This window comes from Cebus imitator, unplaced genomic scaffold, assembly GCF_001604975.1.
Source record: "Cebus imitator isolate Cc_AM_T3 unplaced genomic scaffold, Cebus_imitator-1.0 Scaffold312, whole genome shotgun sequence".
Classification (NCBI taxonomy): Eukaryota; Metazoa; Chordata; class Mammalia; order Primates; family Cebidae; genus Cebus; species Cebus imitator.
Window position 1 is genome coordinate 2,143,348 of NW_016107627.1, and position 19,538 is coordinate 2,162,885.

The following is a 19,538-nucleotide window of genomic DNA, read 5'->3' on the forward strand; positions in this document are numbered from 1 at the left end:
AAAAAAAAAAAAAAAAAAAAAAAAAAAAAAAAAAAAAAAAAAAAAAAAAAAAAAAAAAAAAAAAAAAAAAAAGAATACTTAACTATTTTAAGTCATGTGTTATGGTCATCTATATTTTTATGTTTTATTCTCATATATATTAAATATTTTATTGAATACAATTGATGTTTTTTTATATTTATCTGTATTTTGTTCATGATTATTTCTTCCATCTCATATATTTAACCTAGTGTTATTTTTTCTCTGTCTGAAGTATATTCTTTATATTCTAAATATATCCCAAGTCATTTTGTTATTTATTTCAATTTTAAGAAAATTTTTGTTTCAAAATTGTTTCAGATTCATAAAACAGCTACAGAGGGTGCAGAGAATTCCCAAATACACTACACGGTGTCCTCTGTTATTAACATCTTACATTACTATGATGCATTTGTCACAATTAATGAGTCACTATCAATACATTATTATTAACTAAAGTTCATACATCATTCAAATTTCTTTACCTTTAATGGCCTTTTTCTGTTCATGGATTTCATTTAGAATACAACATTACATTCAGGTGTCTTGTCTTTGTAGGCTCCTCTGGACTGACAGTTTCTTATACTTTCCTTGTTTTTTAAGACCTTGACAGGTTTCAGGAATCTTGGTCAGATATTTCATAAAATATCGCTCAATGGAAATGTGTCTGATGTTTTTTAATGGTTAGACTGGGATTTGGGGAGGGAGACCACAGAGATAAAGTACATATTAGTGCATTTCATCAACATGTATTACCACTATCGATGTTATCCTTGAGCATCTGGCTTAGCTAGTATTTGTCAGGTTTCTCTGCTATAAAGTTACTCTTTTTTCTTCCTTCCCATATTGTGCCAGAGTGAGGAGTTATGCTCCACTTCCTAGAAAGGGGAGTATCTACATAAATTATTTGAAATAAATCTCTATGAAACATGTATCTCTTTTACCCCTTTTATTTAATAATTTATATAAGTCTGGACAAATTTTTTAAATTTCCATGGAGAGTTATTTGATACTTTGGTTTTAGATTCAATACTACATTATTTTGTTACTTATGTTTTTCCATCTGTAGCTCTTGGTAGTTCTTTCAGGTTGGCTCTGATGTCCCTTTGACATGCCTCCCTCCCTATCATTTTGGTTTCTTGAGCCCTTTCTTAGCTGCTGGCACCATGAGATGCTCCAGGCTCCTCCTGTATATTGTCCTGCCCCAGCCCTAGAATCAGTTTTTTCTCTAAGGAACCATGGCCCCTTTTATTAGAGAATGAAATTAGAAGCCAAGGCCTGGGAACTAGGTGTGCTCATTGCTACTGGGATGTTAATGCTTCTAGGCCCTCTGATCTGAGAGAGTAAGAAAATATATGTGTGTATGCTAACTCCTGTATAGTCTACACATAACTACAATATTTCTATATGTATCCATCTGTATGTACATTAAGCTAAACATGAGTTCATATGGATTACTACATGGATCATTCTAGCCTTCTTCTTTTGCTTATCTGTAACCTCCCACCCCTACAGCAAGAAACCTGTTTCCCACCATCAGGCATCCACTTATCTAATCCCATTATGTATATATCATGGTTTCAGAATTGTTAACCTGTAACTTGTGGAAAAAACTTTAAGAGAGTACCATACTTATATACGGTTCCTTTTGTCTTTAGCCTTGTAATCTACACTCACTTCCAAAGTTATTTAGGTCATCCGCTCCCCATCTCCAAAACCTCCTTCTGTGAGGTTTTCTCATACATTTGTAATGCATTTAGATTCTTTTGTCCTCATTCCACCCTGAGATACCTTGACCTTGTAGGGCCACAGGGGCTCTACAGGTTCATGAGGTGTCCCTTATGCTGTGCTGAGGTACAGGATCTGAGAAGTAAAGAGATAGGACACTGAAGAACTGGTGAAGTGCATCTGGACTGGGGGGGGACATGCAACCTGTGAGTGGAGATCAGCAAGAGCCCCCAAATGCCCAGGAGCATCTGTATTTATTAGGTACAATAATAAATTAGGCAGGGTCATGAGTGAAGTCATCATCATAGGCTTAGTAATAGGGCATACATAATCACGTGACTCACAATCGAGGGGACCACCCCATTATGTCACCTAGGCAGAGAGGTAGGCCGTGTGCAGCAGTAGAGGGTCATGTACAGAAAAAGGGGTCCACCCCCATTAGGTCAGTGAGGCAAGGAGGTGGGCTGTGTGCTACAGGTGTCGTGTGCAACACTTCTTATCTGGGGGCTGGAGACTTCAAAGGATTTCTAATAGAAGGATACTGTAAGCTTAATGCAGTGGGAGCTGACAGACTTGTGCTCTTCTCTTAAGATATTTATGGGAGGATGATTTGAGCTAGCACAGAAGCGGAAAAAAGACTGACAAGGTATGCAGCCACTGTGATCAGTCACACCAGAGGGTGGTTCTCCTTCAGTTATTTCTAGGATCTCAGCCTGAGGCCTACTTTCCACAGGAACTGGATTCAAAGTACTACAAGTCCTTTATCAGGAGGAGAGGCTCTTGCTCTAAGTCTGCCCTATAGTGTATGCCCTTTCAGGCAGGGACACCACCGCCTAGATCTTTGGTTCTTGTCCTGGTCTGGCTGTTTTCCCATGTGCTGCTTCTGTTCTGTGACTGCTCTAGGCATTCCTCCTACTACATACTGCTATATGGTTATATGGAAGGATTCTATAAATCAGCACTAAATGTGTCAGTACAGCTCTGACTACAATACCTATGTGATTATATAGAAAGATTATATAGAACTAAGTATGCTAGATATAAGTATTAAGTTTGATTACATAAGCTAGATATATGTAAGCAGTAAGTTGTACTTCAGGCAATAATTCTATAAACTAATATATGATTAGATATGAAGGATTATATAAAGGAAATAGCTGAGTGATAACACTATAAGATATTCTTCAGGCACTAATTGTGCCTGGGGTCTGGACAGTTCTCCTTCCTCTGTGCCCCTGGGGGGTGTTACCCACAGACTTTCTAAATAATATTTTTTAAATTTGAATAACTTAAGGTTCCTTCTTTGTACTGTCAAATACTATGCATTTGATGCAATGCATGGTGTCATGTATCCACCACTACAGTTTATCCATTTACCTACTCAAGACCACTTGATTGCTTTCGGTTTTTGGTGGCAATTCATAAAACAGCTATAAACATTCATGTGCATGTTTTTGTGTAGATATGAATTTTTGAATTACTTGAACAAATACCTAGGAACACGGTTGAGGGATTACATGGTAAACGGTGTTCGGCTTTTGTAAGCAACCACCAAATTGTTTTCCGAGTGGTTACATCGTTTGGTATTCCCGTCATCAATGAATAAGTTCCTGCTGCTTTGAATTCTTGGCAGCAATTGTCATTGTCAGTTGTTTTGGATTTTAACTACTCTAGTAGGTTTGTAGTAGCATTATTCATGTTATGTATCCTTTTGTGTCTGGCTTATTCCACTAAGCTCAGTGTTTTCAAGGTTCATCGATATTGTAATAGGCATCAGGATTTTATTCCGTTTTAAGACCAAATAATATTTTTTGTATGGACAGATTACATTTCGTTTATCCTTTCATCTCCTGATGACCACTTGGGTTATTTCTTCCTTTTGGCTGTTGTGAATAATGCTACTATAATCGTTGTATATAAGTATTTTTTGAGACCTTGCTTTCAGTTCCTTTGGGTATATACCTAGAAGTAGAACTGCTGGGATATATGGTAGTTCTATGTTTAATTCTTTGAGAAACCACCAAGCCATTTTCCACGAGTGCTATGCTATTTTAAATTTCCAATATCAATGCATTTTTCTTCACATTTATAGATTAATTTCATTGGATAGAGCATTCTAGAGTAGTGTTTTCTTTTTTCTCAACATTTTAAAATATTTTATTCTACTCTTTTCTTGCTTGCATGTAATTCTTATCCTTGTTTTTCTATAGGTAACTTTTTTTTTCTTCTGCCTTCTTTCAGTATTATTTGTCTTGGCTTTCTGCAGTTTGAATGTGATAAGCTTAGGCGTAGGTATTGCTATTTTTTTAAAAAAAAAATTATTCTGCTTAGTGTTCTTGGAGCTTCCTGAATCCATGCTTTGGGTCTCATGGATTTGGGAAAGTTCTCAGGCATTTATACTTAAAATTTTTTTGCTTTGTTTTCTCTTGCTTGTCCTTCTGGCATTTCAGTTATGTATGTATTGCAGATATGCTTATGTATCTATGCGCCCATCTGTGTGTCATTCCCTTTTGATATTGTCACACAGTTTTGAATGTTCTGCTGCTTTTTCATTCTTTTTTTGTCTTTACGTTTCAGTTGAGGAATTTTACATTGACCTGTCTTCAAGTTCACCGACTCTTACCTTGGCCTTGTCAATCTACCAATGAGCCCGCTGGAGGCATTCTTCCATTTTGTGACTGTGTGTTTTGATTTGTAGCCTCCTTTCTTAGAGTGTCCATCTGTCTGCTTACCTCCCCATCTCTTCCAAGTGATCTACTTTTTAAACTTCAACGCTTCACATATTAATAATTGTTTTTAAAAATTCCTGCCTGATCGTTCCAAGATCTGAGTAAAATCTGATTATGTTTCTCATAATTGTGTTCTCTCTGGAGACTGTTTCACCTGCCTTTTAGCATGCCTTGCAATATGTTGTTGAAAGCCATATTTGTTGTATTGGATAGAAATTGAGGTAAATAAGCTCTTTGTTTGAGGATTTATATGTTGAACTGGCTGTGAGTGGGCTGTGCTTAATGTCTGCTGTGCTGTGTGTACCACAGGCTTCAAGTACCTCTGAATCCTCATCGTGTTTCTCCTCTTAACTTTGGGTTTCCCTATGTGCTTCTCCTCAAAGAGATTCTGTGTCTCACAGCTCCTTGGATTATCATCCACTGTTACTATACTGGAGTCTTGTTGGTGTGGTGGTAGAAGGTGGGAGAGGGAGACTGTTTTGTAATCTTCCAATGACTCATCCGTGTTTTGATGGGCCTTTGTCTTACAGCTGTGACCCTCATAAGTATTCCTCCCCTGGTGTAGTTTTTGCCCTCTTCCCCCTTCCTTTCTTCAAGCCTTCTCTATAGCCTTGATCTTTGTTGACTGCTTTCTGCCTTAACCCTCATTAGGCGAGACAGGGAGGCTGGAGTGGGCTGATATGGGGAATATCTCCCACCCTGATCTGGGGTAAGGTATCAGAATTGTGCTCTGGCCAAGTCCTTTCACCTGGAGAGTAGGCATTTTGTTGTAGGACTTTCTTCAGCTAAAAGTTGGGTTCTTATCACATGGCCATAAAATATTAGGCTGGCAGACACTTTGAAGGGTGAGAAAAATTGAATTCATTTGGTGAAAAGGAAAAAAAAAAAGGAAACAGAACTCTCAACAAAGCGAGCGTCCTGCTAACTGGTTTCTCACCTCACAGATTGAATTCCAGGTTACCACCCAGATCAGGAGAGGCCAGGCTCTTCCCCCTGCAAATGACATATTTATGTTTTAAAGTTGAATTTATAAATAAACCGATACATTTATAAACAGTTGGTTTTTAGTAAGAGTGCTAAGAACATTCAGTGGGTGAAAGAATAGTCTTTAATAAATGATGTTGGGATAACTGGAAAACCACATGTAAAAGAATGAAATAGAACTTCTATCTCACTCTGTATACAAAAATTAACTCAAAATAAAGACTGAAATATAAGAGATAAAATGATAAAACTCTTAGAAAGAAATGTAGGTATAAATTTTTACAACCTTTGATTCGGCAACAGTTTCTTAAATATGACACCAAAAGCACAAGCAGCAAAAGAAAAATAAATGTTATACTTAGTCAAAAATTTAAACTTTTCTTTATCAAATGATGCAGTCAAGAAAGTGAAAATACAGCTTGCAGACTTGAAGAAAATATTTGCAAATAGTATAGCTGATAAGAGCCTGCTATCCAGAATATATAGAGAACTCTTACAACTCAACAATAAAAAGACAACCCAATTTATTAATAAAAATGGGCAATAAATTTCAATAAACACAACTCCAAAGATGACATACAGGTGACCAAAAAGCACATAAAAATATGCTCAGCATCATTAGTCATCTAGGATATGCAAATCAAAATATCCAGGAGGTACCACCTCACACCGACTAGGATGCCTAAATAAACAAACAAAACTGAAACCCAGAAAACGAGTATCGATGAGCATCTGGAGAAATTGGAACCTTCATATGTTGATGGTGAGAACATAAAATGGTGCAGCCTCTATGGAAAACAGTTTGGTGATTCCTCAAAAAGTTAAACATAGAATTACCGTATGACTCAACATTTCTACTTTGAAGTATATGCACTCTCCCACAATTGGAAACATCTTCCAACAAAAATCTGTACACAAGTGTTCATAGCAGCATCATTAATAATGTCCAAAAAGTGGAAACAACCCAGATGTTCATCAACCAATGATGAGATAAGCAAAATGTATATATCCCTATGATAGAATATCATTCAACCATAAAGAAGAATAAAATATGGATACAAATTACAGCTTGAAAACATTATGTTCAGTGAAACAAGGTAGTAAGAAAAGATAACATATTGATTCAGTGTATATAAAATGTTCAAATAGGCAAATCCATTGAGACAAACGGACTAGTGGTGGTCAGTAAATGGGGAGGGGAGCCTTGGGATATATGAGTTTTCTTTTTGGGGTGATGAAAACATTTTGGAATTAGCACTGATGGTTCCATAATACTGTAAACATACCAAACACCATTGAAATGTTTAATAGGGTTAAACCCTTCATATGGTTAAAATGGTGAATTTTGTTATGTGAATTTTATCTCAACAGCAATTAAAAAAATTCATAATAGTTATTTTATATTCTGCATCTGTTAATTCAAAATTCTAAAGTCTTTGTTGATCTGATTCTGCTAGTTTTGTCTTTGCTTCAATCATGATGTTGTTTTCATATGTGTTTTCTAAGTTTTGACTGTGAGCTGCTCTTTTTCCTTGGAGTATCATTTGCAGAATTAATTTGAAAATTTGATTGAAATTGTGTTTTTTTCCACAGTAATTTCGCATTTATTTCTTGCAGATACTGACAACCTGGGACTAACTGAAAGTAAGTTTGAGTTTGTTTTTGTACTCTTAGTTATTGTGGATTAGATCACTGGCCCATGAAATATATTTTTTTGGGGGGGGTTATGCATTCTTAGGGGAAGTTTCTTCCCTCTTTTTCCAAGCACCAAAGTCAAGACAAATTTCCTCGATGTCTTTTTCTGAATGGCCAGTTTATTTCTGTCCATCTTGACCATCAGGGCACAGTTCTTCCATGTCTTATGTGCTGATTCTTCTTTTAGCCTCCGGATGTTCGGTGAGTCCTAGGCTTCATCCCTTCTCTCTCATCTTGCCATCATCAGAGTGTAAACTCAGTATATTCAGGGTTCAGCAGAATCCTTCACAAAGAAAGAGCTAGCTTTGGTGTGTTCTTGTCTTCAGAGTTCCTGCTTTTATTTTATTTTTGGTCAGTGTGGATTATTTGCTTTGTGCCAACTAATTTAAAAAGATGTTTTGCAAGCCTTAACCTTTATTTTAGTGGTTTCAGTGTGAGAGTTTTTCAGTCTACGTACTTAGCCATTTTACCATAAATAAAAGTCTAGGTTCATATTTTGACCTTGTTATTGGTTGGAAGAGGGTCCCTGTTGTTGGTTTCCTAGCAGTCAACTGTGTATGTGGCCCAGAAGCACTGACACAATACTCAGGTGCTTCTGGCCTTGTACTTGGCCAGTATCATCAGCCGAGGCTGAGGGATGGGGAAGAAGAGTGCAAGGTGCATGCTCAGTGATCCTGGACAAACTCCAGCCTTTGCAGTGGTCTGGTGATGAGCTGCTGTTGAACTTGGGACCACACAATGAAGGCTTCACCTGAAAACTGTGCAGACTTCTTTCCCTTGAGTAGAAAGATCTGAAATAAGCACTCGGACATGTTTAACCACAAATCATTGTTTTTCTCTCTAGAGAATGTCCATACCAGGACAGTAGTACATGGGGTGGGGCAGCAGGTAGATGAGAAGCTTTTTCTTCCAGACACATTATCTCTCTCTGCTGCTCTTGCCATCCACACTATTTGGTAGATCAGTCTCTATTTGAAAGCCTCCTCATCACCCATTCAGTTCCCAACGCAGTTCCAACTGGATCCTGTCCCATTCTACTCCACAGAAATACCTTTCACCATGTTCATTAATGATCTTTTAGTTTATTCAGAATTTACTTTGGATTCTCATCTCACGTGGCCTCTCATCACCGGATGCTCTTGAACACCTCCTCCTTCTTGAAACTCTTACGTGCCTTGGCTTCCTGGTTTTCTTCCTATCTCTATAGGCATTTCCTCTCAGGGAAATGGTTTCTTTCTCTCCAAATGGCATATATCTTCTTTTCTTTTCTTTCCATTTTTTTTATTTTTAAATTTTTTTCTGCAAGGACAGGATCTCACTCTGTTGCTCGGGCTGGCGTGCACTGGTGTCATTATGGGTCACTGTAACCATAAACGTGTGGGCTCAAGGAGTCCTCCTGCCTCAGCCTCCTAAGTAGCTGGGATTACAGGCATGTGCCACAATGCCTGGTTAATTTTTAAAGTTTTGTAGACACAGGGTCTCACTATGTTGCCTTAGCTCCTGGCCTTAAGCAGTCCTCCCACCTTAGCCTTACAAAGTGTTGGGATTACAGGCATGAGCCACTGCACCCAACCCACCAAATAACATTTTTCTTATTCTCCAGCCATTCTTCCATTCTTCTTTCTCCATCTTTTTAACAAATATTTAACAAGCTCTATGTTTGAGATGGAATTGACAAGTGAATAAGATAGGCATGATCCCTGCTTCAAAGAGTTTGCAATCTAGCATGGTATAAACAGATATTAAAGTGAGTTTTGGGAATATATAACCAGGGACCCTAGTCAGTTCTGGGAGGCTGACCTCAAAACTCATATCTAAAAGGTAAGTTATAGCCAGTTGGCCATTGTGAGTAGTCAGGTATGGGAAGCAGCACATTCAAAGACCCAAAGTCAAGAGAGAATGTGTGTTTAAGAAAGAAGACGGCATGGAGAGAGCCAAGGGAAGAGTGGTGAGAAATGGAGCTGGAGAGGTAGGCAGGAGTTACGTTTATAGTCTTGGGTGCAGGTGTGGAGAATGAATTGAAGCTGGCCAGAAGGGAAGTGGTGAGAGAAGTTAGGAGCCCATCGTGGAACCTCAGGAGAGAGATAAGGATGATTTGGCCAAGGGTGGCACAGTGTGCCAAACAAAAACAAATCCAAGTTAGGTGAGGAGGGACTTTCTTGAAAAGGATGATTGCAGTGGGGGTAAGGAGGACTGTTGCAAAAGAGAGAATGCTCTGCCCATGAGATTTGTAAGGGGACCCCAGGCAAAGCAGAGGAAGGCTTTTCTTCGGTAGGGAGGAGTGAATACGACTGAAAAGAACTGGGTGTGGGAAAGTGGGATGAACTGAGGCAGGTGGAGGGATCAGACACTAAATCTGAGAATGCTTTTTCCTGGCATCAACCTGTTCTCAGGAGACCTGTTCTTCAAGTAGGAACCACACTCCTTAGGCTGAGGGAGGGTCAAAGTTAGGGGCCGAAGGAAAGAAAGAAACCTAACTAAAGTTTGGTCAAATCAGATTAATGGGCATCTTATTTTGATTGACAGTAGGGATGCACAGTTCATCTAATGGTTTATGAAGCAAAGGGTGGAATTGGAGGATCTGAGCCTGACTTTGCCATAGTAAACAAAGGTGGGGGCCGGTATCTGAGGGTCTTATCTAAGTTATATGGGGAGGGGGATTCTTTACAATAAGTCATTTTTTAGAGCATAAAAGAATAGGAAATCTCTTAATCACCACTGTTCTCTGGAAGCACAGGACTCAAGTAAAAGTCAACATTGTCAAGTGGGTTGGAGGAAGTAAATTTGTTTAAGAAATAATCAGCAGTGGTTCACAGATTGTGCTGGTAGATTGAAGAGAATAAAGAAAAGAGAAGAATTAACGATGTCTCGAAGTCTCTGGCTTGGGGACTGAGTGAGCGACAGTGTGCAAATGAAGACAGTGAGATAGAAAAAAGGTCATTTGATATGATGAGAAGATGGAGGAAATACCCACAGATATTTTCACTTTCTTTTCTACTCATACCCTCTTAGTCATCAAATTATTTCCGTCTTATCTCTTAAACGTGTCTTAAAGCCAACTGCTCTGCTCCTTCCTTAGTTCAGACTTCGATCCTCTGTTGCCTGCACTATTAAATTCGCTTTCCAGCCAGGCTCTTTGCACCCTGGTGTGCTCTCACAATCATAACCTGCGTCTGCCACATTCTGCTGGGATAATGTATCTAGATGAATTACAGTGTGTCACTCATGCTTTCAAAAGCTTCCCAGTTGCACATATGTGTGGGCCTCCAATAAACTTTCTTTAGTCTCCTTAAACTTAAGGAGAGTTTGGAATGATAAATAAAGGTTTTAAGACGTATCTCACCCTGTCCCTTTCCTAAATGAGTTACTGTTCCTCTTTAGAAATTTATCTTTACCTTTTATTTCCTTTAATAATTTTTATTCCTTTGTCATTTCTTTCATTGGATTTTGGGTTCCTTTGAGGAAGGGTCCAGTGTCCTTAACTTCTGTCTCCTCCGTGCGAACAAAGTAACTTGCATCTAATAGATGCTCAGTAAGTCTTTGTTGAATGTTTGATTAAATTCTAGGTGCACAGAGATCTCCTTGAAGTTGTTTTCTGCTAGCTTCTTCAGCTCCACTTTACCTGTAAGTGAAGGAACTCTCTTCCCTATTGTGATTTTAGGGGAACTGTGAATTTCCCCACTCTGTGAGATTTTCAATCTCTCCATAAACCCTTTCTTTATTTCTTTTAAGGTGTTCTCTCTTTCCTTTTGCCACTCTAGAACTGACATTTGAAGGTGGAGCCACAATGGTCCGAGACCTCTGAGTATGAAGGAGTTGATCTGGTAGCTTTACTTGTTGGCGGGAGGGAGTATTTTGTGTTTGGGGAGTGAGAAAAGGGGCAGAAGGAGGGAGTGGAGAATGCTAAAAAAAGAACTTATGAATCTCTGTGGATGATCCTTTTAGAAGCATTATTTTTTATGGATAATTCATGACACCTATTATTATTACAGGCAGCACTGAATGGTGATTTCAATCTATGTTCTGTGGAGCCTTAGCTCTCAGTAAGGGTGCTTCTGAGACTTCTACACCTGGTGGGTGGGGGTGGCAGATGCCCAGGGAATAGTGTCCCAGGCCTCTCACTCCTGCCCCCATTCAGCCAGGGTACCTCACTGGATTCAAACCTGGAATCACACCTGCCCCATTTTAGCTGGTATTCTATTGATACCTGTTTGATTTTTGTTTGTTTTTAATGTTCACATCCTCCCTGGGAATGACAGGTTCTGTTTTTCCTTTTAACTATTTTAGCACACAGAGTTCACAACTTGTTCCAGCTACGATGGGAAATGTTCAGTCCCGATTCCCCTTGTACGGTATTTCCAACTAGGCTCCTAGGTCTTAAGATTGACAGGAGGGGCCTGATTCTGTTTCCCAAGATGTGTAAGGTGTCAAAAGAGGCTCTAGAAATCTCAGAAACAGAGCAGCTAAGGAGTTTTAAAATCAGGCTCTTGAGATCAAGGGTATTGAAAAGGCACTTAGAGTCTCCCTGGGGTGCTGAGAACATCACCCACATCTGTGCTTTAGCCAAGCGGTGCTCCTGTTGTCTCTTTTAGTTACTGGGACTTTGTGGAATGTTTCACTTGATAACAGGGTCCTACTGCCAATGGGAATTTGAGGCTTAGAAGATTATTAAAGCCTTTTTCAACTAAAATATGTTCAGTTCATGTCCTTTCTTACGAGGCAATAATGAAGGGGACATTGTTACAGGCTTTTTGTTGTACAGAACATCAACAATAGTTCACGAGGCATGGAGGGTTGAACCCTGGATGGCTTTGCCTCAGAACGGCAGATTTGAGTCTCTCATACATAGGAGAGGAAATAGAATCTTAGTTGCTAGGAATGCATGATGCATTCTATGAACGTGCGTTTTAATGCCAGTGTCAGGGCGAACTTCCACCAACTGTCTAAACATTTACTGAACCAAATAATAGCATGCAAAATACGTGGGTTTCAGATATTTGCCATCTTAAAACAGCACTTAGTCATTAACTTAATCACAGCTGCTATATGCCAGCAAGTGTATCTTGTTTGTAAACAACACATCTGCTACAGGCAGGAAGAGAGAGCTCTGCTGTGGTCGTGCACAGCAGCCTGCTTAATGCTGGGATGTGCATCTTGAGTGTCTGAAACACACAGAGCCGTGTCTCAGACCAAACCTGCTGACTCTAGTGGAAACAACAATTTAGGGTTTATTTCCTCCCAAGTGCTGCTTTTGTCGTTTTTCTCTCAGCAGGCTTAATTTGGAGAGATGTCCGGATGTCCATGGTCATGGGTTCCTTGGAAATGAGACATAGCCTCCCAAATAGTTGCTTACTCTTTGTTACGGACTGAGTATTTATGATCCTTCCAAATTCATATGTTGAAGCCCTCACCCACACTGTGGCTATATTTGGAGGTAGGGCCTGTGAGAAGGTGATGAAAACATGAGTCATAGGAGGGGGGCCCTAATGTGATTGGGCCATTGTCCATAAGAGAAGTGGGAGAGACACCAGAGCTTGCTCTTTCTTCCATCGCCATGTGAGGACACAGGGAGAGGGTGGCCATCTGCGAGTGAGGACGAGAACTCTCACCAAGAACCAGATTGGCTATTACCTTGATGTTGGACTTCCCAGCCTCCAAAACTGTGAGAAAGAAATTTCTGGTGTTTAAGCCGCCCAATCCTTGGTATTTTGTTATGGCAACCAAAGCTAATACTCCTTATTTTTCCTTCTCTAAATTCCTGAATCTAACTTTTTCTTAATGCCAATAGTATTGGGATTTCCAGCATCTGAATCTTTGTTTCTCATTTCTCAACAGCTATTTCAACACATCTTATTTGGCCATGCCACTTGATTTCTTCCTTTGGTATTAAGAGAAATTCTTAGTCTCTGCCTGAGAGAAAGTATTTTGACTTCTTGTGGGTTCCCGTAACATGGCTTAAGCCATTCATGCTCATTGTTTCTCTTTGTTCAGGCCCAAGGGATTTAGAATGACTTGTTTAGACTTTAAGTTTTGTGGTTGACACTGTTAGTTGTCTATGTGGCAACCATTTCTCCTTCTTCCTTGCTGGAAAGAAAAAAACAAAAAAACAAAACAAAAAAACTCCGATTTTGCTCTGGGCAGCAGTATATCCCAGCCCTAAGAACAGAAATCAAAATTGGTCTAAATCAAGATTGAAATCCTTGATTCTGGCTTTCATTGAGATTACTATGTGACCTAGTTCTGGCAAAATGTATTGAAGTGCAAGTCTGACAAGGAGTAGGCAGATGGAACTGGTATTCGCCTTGCCCCCTTTCACCTGCCTTTTACATGGATCTGATTTGTGGAGCTGTACTTTTGTGATCATCAGGATGAAAATTGGGATGATAAGGGTGGTGAAACGAAAAAGAAAGAGACCAGCCATGAGCATCACTAACTGGTGAAAAGTATCAGTAACTGCCTACTCCAGATTTCTTTTTCTAAGCATAATATCTTTGATATTCTTCTATATTGTGCAGGGATTTGTTCCTTTGTATCCGTGCATTCTGTTCTGCAGATATATTACCACAATTCAGTCTCCTATTGATGGAAATTTGAGTTGTTCCAGTTTGGGGGGATTATCTGTAAGTAATAAACATTCAAATGTAAGACTAATAATAACACATCCATGTACAAGTTTTTTCTGGACATGTTTTATTCCTTTTTCGGGAGAAAATTTCTAGGAGTAGAATACCTGGGGTGTAAGATAAGCGTATATTGAATTTTTGTAAAAGAAATAGCTAAACTTTTTTCCCAAAGTGATTTTTCTATTCTTCATTCCCATCAGCAGTGTGTAAGAATTCCAATTGCTTCACAAAATTCATCATCACTTGGTATTGTCAGTCGATTCATTTTAGCCGTGCTGTGGGTCCCTAGTGGCATGTCGTTGTCCTTTATGTTTGCAATTTTCTAATGATGTTGAACACTTTTTTATGTGACCATTGGCTCTCTGTGTGTGTGTGTGTATTCTTTTTTTTTTTTGGTGTGATGAGCTAGTCTTTTGCCCATCAAAATAAATTGGGTTGTTTTTCTTTTTGTGATTAAGCTGTAGAAGTTCATTATATGTTTGGGATAGAAGTCTTTTATCTGCTGTAGGTATGGAAATAGTTCCTCCCAGACTACAGTTTGTTTATTGCGCTGCTTAAGTAATTCCTGTCATGCCCCAGAGTCCGCAGACAATAGTATCGGCCTCGAGTCCTTGGCTGGCTGTGCTATCTCTCCAACTCCTGCAGCGTCTCTTGCTCCCAGCAACTTGGTTTCCTTGTCAGCTTCCTGAAGTGCTGTGTTCTTTCCTGACTCCTGACAAAGACTGTTTTCTTCATCGAACTCAACCCAGGCTCCTCTGAGCACTTTCCTCCATTAGAGTCTGAATTCTGCAGTCAGTGTCCAATTTTGTTAAGAAATTTTGCTAAGTCTGTTTGGCAAGAATCCTTCTTCCTCGATATTTGAGCACCCCGACACCTGATTGGATTCTTCTTCACCCACCACTACCCCCCAGGGTGTGTATGTGATCACCCTGGTCTATCTTCAGTAAGAATCCTGCTGGGTGAGTTTAGCCAAAATCTTCCCTTCCTCCCTGGTGTTTCCTCTTAGTAATTTCCATCCACCAACCCCCACCCTTCTCCTGGGCTTTAATTTCCCACTTTTTCTTGTATTCGGAGTTGAGCTCAATTGTTCTCCCACCACAAAATCCCATTGCAGGGATACTCATACCTATCATGGTGGTCCTGAATAAAGTGTGCATTACATTCCTTTAAAAAATATCACAAAATAAACCAGGCACAGAAAGAGAAACATTGTATGTTCTGACTTATCTGTGGGATCTAAAAATTGAAACAGTTGAACTAATGGACACAGAGGATAGAAGGATGGTTCCCGGAGGCTGGGAAGTGTAGTAGCGGGTTAAGAGGGAGGTAGGGATGGTTAATGGGTAAAAAAAGAAAGAATTAATAAGACCTACCGTGTGATAGCACAATAGGGTGACTATAATCAATAATAATTTAACTGTATATTTTAAAATAATTTAAAGAATGTAATTGGATTGTTTGCAATTCAAAGAATAAATGCTTGAGGGGATGGACACCCCATTCTCCATGATGTGCTTTTTTTACACTGTGTGCCTGTAACAAAACATCTCATGTACCCCATAAATGTACATACCTATAGTACTATATACCTATAGAACTGTGTGTAAACATAGTATATACATGTATACTTGTACCCCAAAATATTTATTATTTAAATAAACAGAGCAAAAAAAAGTATCATGAATAATTCTTTCTTTAACACTCCGTGCTTTTACCTTGGCTCTGCCTGTTAGGCTGCCTGGTGATGTGATTTCGCTGTGTCCTCACCCAAATCTCATCTTGAATTTTATCTCCTATAATTCCCATGTGTTGTGGGAGGCACCTCGTGGGAGATAATTGAATCATGGGGGTGGTTCCCCTGTGCTGTTCTGGTGGTAATGAATAAGTCTCACGAGATCTGATGGTTTTGTAAGGAGAAGCCCCTTTCCTTTGGCTCTCATTCTCTCTTGCCTGCCCCCACATAAGATGTCCCCTTGCTCTTCCTTCATCTTCTGCCATGATTGTGAGGCCCCTCCCATGTAGAACAGTAAATCCACTAAACTTCTTTCCTTTATAAATTACCCAGTCTTGGGTATGTCTTTCTTAGCAGTGTGAAAAACTAATACATCTGATCTGTCTCCCTGCTGATTGACTGTGCATTTTTTGTTTATGACATTCATCTCTGCATCCCATCAGACATTTCCTCTCCTTTCATGCTTTATACCTACAAGTTTTGTGTCACTGCCTGGATCATTAGCTCCTTGAGGATGGGGAATGCATCTTGTCTTTTCCTTAGCAAGGCACTGATGTGCAAACGTGCTAGGAGCCCTATGTGTAAAAATGTTTCAGAGTAGAAATCTTCTTAACAGGAGGCTTTAGGGAAGATCTTTTTTCAGCTTCTTAGCTCATTAGAGTTGGCTGTTTGCCATTTCTTCCTCTGATTTCTGATGAGAAATTGAGTTCATTTTGTACATTTGCACAGTCTTTCTACATATTCATGATGACTTTTTATTTTATAGTTCCAAATAGTTCATTAAATATGTGCAGAATTGGAAGTACAGATCATCTTTTATGAGAACATTATACCATAATATTCTGGCTTCAGGGAATTGAACAAATTGCAAACTCTCAAAATCTGAGTTTCCAGAAGATCACTATAATAAATTTTTGTGAAATAATAGAAAAAAGATAACTTCTTACTCATGTTTTAGTTATTAATTTAAGGTATCCAAGAGTACTGGGTCAGGTTCTTAGGGACCACATTGACACCTGGTGTCAATTAGCCAGACATGAATATTTTTGGAAGAATGTTACTGCTTCATTGATGAATGGAAAATCTAAGGAAGTATAAGACTTTTCCCCTTCCTGGGAGATGGATTATTTACTTACGAGTCCAGAATTTCCTTTCTCTCATGCACCATAACAACAATAACAAAACTTTCTTATAGGGTAACATGTGGTCCCTTGGGGATCTCTTATTGGGTGGCCATATTGGGAATTTGGGGATAAAAGGAATTGTCTATTGGGAGAGAGAAGGATTTTTCAGGAATTAAAAAAACGATCTTTCCGTTAATTTATTTAAGCAAACTGATTGATTACATAATGTAACTCAAAAGACAAAAGCTGAAGAGAGATTCTATCTATGCTATGGGTGATTAGGGAGCCTAGTGCTAAACTTTGGAAGTAATTTCATGGCGAATGACTATGTCGTCCAACAAAATGTCTAAATGTCCCTTGATCTCCCCTCAAAGAAGCCTTCTGAGATCAGTGGAGAATTGGTCCAATAAAACACAACATTTCCTATGTCTTTATAAAGTGTTGGGGTATGAGCTGGGTTCATGTGTGCTCAGAGAGCAGAATTCAGATGTGGCAATTTGTTTTTAATTTCCATGATTACAGGGTTGTAGAAAGCAGACCCTTTCAAATATCCATTTGGAGCTTTATCTACTTCAAGAAGATAAATATGTGAATGCATATTGTCCGTCTGTTTCTCTGGATGGGTCCATCTCTCAGCCACACACTCAGCCCTCGGCAGCTGATCTGCACGTTCAATATCAAGTGCTTCCTTGTCCTCTGGTTTCCCTTTGGGGCTGACCAATGGGGATCCTGGCAGGACATTGGAGAGAGGCAGGAGAATGAAATAAGAGTAGTTTTTTTTTTGGTTTGTTTGTTTTTTGTGATAGAGTTTCCTTCTTGTTGCCCAGGCTGGAGTGCAATGATGCCATCTCAGCTCATTGCAACCTCTGCCTCCTGGGTTCAAGTGATTCTCCTGCCTCAGCCTCCTGAGTAACTGGGATTACAGGCATGCACCACCACACCCAGCTAATTTTGTGTTTTTAGTAGATACAGGGTTTCCTCATGTTGGTCAGGCTGTTCTTGAACTCCTGACCTCATGTGGTCCACCTGCTTCGGCCTCTCAAAGTGCTGGGATTACAGGTGTGAGTCACCGCACCCAGCCAAGAGTAGTTTTTTTAAACCACCGGCACCCTCCCTGTGAGGTCACTTCAGGCTGTGTCCCTTGGTCAAAGGTCATTGCCCATTTCAAGGTAACATCCTAAGCCCAACTCTTTTCTAGGTGTATGTAACTGGTCTCTCTGTTCATCTGTTCGGCCCAGGTATGGTGATAGTACTGGGTTGCTAACACCAGGTCACTGTGCTATCTTCTGCAGTTACCTGCCTCCCCACCTTGGCCTTGGTAAACAAACTCTTTCTAAATAAGCTTCCACATATTACACTTATTATAAGTGTGCCATTTGGTTAGTATCATGGCTGATATATCACACTACAAAATCATATTCTGTTCAGAAATTTATTTATTAAAGGTACAAGTAAACTGATTAACTTCTGGCATTATTTATGCCCTTTGACCCATCCCCTGTTGACCCTAAAATGGCCATTTGGAGTCCCTGAGGGAAGTGAGAGGTAATTAATCCCTTTACTTATAGTAGAGGTCTTCATGTGAAGTAGTTTCTGTTATTTTAACTCAAAAGCTAAATGCAGACTCTGGCTTGGGCAGATACAAAATTCCCTTTCCTCAGCAATACAGAGATGCTGGATGAAATATGATAACAATTAAAAATATTTAATATATCCAACCACTTGATACCTATTAGGATGGCTACTACTTAAAAAAAAGAGGGAAAATGACAAGTATTGATAAGGATATGGAGAAGTTGGAATCCTCACACATTGCTGGTGGGAATGTAAAATTGTGCAACCTCTGCGAAAAGCAGTCTGGAGGTTTCTATAAAAGTGAACATAGGATTCCCCACGAGCCAGCAATTCCACTCCTACTATATAAGAATTGGAAGCAAGGAGTCAAACAGATACTTGTACAACAATGTTTATTGTGGTGGTATTCATAATAGTCAGATGGTCGAAACAACAGATGAGCGGTATATCCTTGAAATGGAATATGATTTGGTCTTTAAAATAAATGAAATTCTGATAGTGCTGTAACATGAATGATCATTGACAACATTATGCTGAGTGAAATAATTTAGTCAGAAAAGGACAAATACTGTATGATTCCACTGATGAAGAACCTCAAATACTCAAATGTATAGAGATAAAAAGATTAGAGGTTACCAGGGCCCTATGGGTGGGGAGAATGGGGGATTATTGTTTAATGGGTACAGAGTTTCAGTTTTGGATGATGAAAATGTTCTGGAAATGGACAGTGATGAGGGTTGTACAACATTGTGAATGGACTTAATGCTAAAGAATTATATAGTTAAAAATGATTAAAACAGTAAATTTCATGTTAGGTATATTTTATCAGGGGAAGTCCCCCAGTATATCTAAACTGAAATCAAGAAAAGGAAATCAATCGGTGTCAAAATTAAAGACAGAACTAGGAGCAACATGAAGAGGGTGGGCGAAAAGCCTTATAAGATTGTGAGGTGGGTAGCCGTGGAAAGTGGTTTCGGCCTCAGCTGCTTGTTAAAATCACCTGGAGAGCTTCCAAAAGCACTCGTGTCTGGACCTCACCCCCGGAGATTTGATTTAATTGGTTTGGGGGTGACCTGAGCTTCCTGTGTAACTAGCTTCTGGGGATTCCCACGGATTTGAAAGCTCTCTGAATATGAGCTCACAGCCAACATTACAAATCATATGAGGAAGGGAGGGAGGGTCAGGCCCAAGCAAAAGAAAACAGAACAGTATAAAAGATAACTTAAAAGTAAATGTGTTTTCAGGGAGAGGAACATCACATACCAGGGCATACTGGGGGGTGGGAGGCTATGGGAAGGAGAGCATCAGGAGAAATACCTAATGTAGTTGA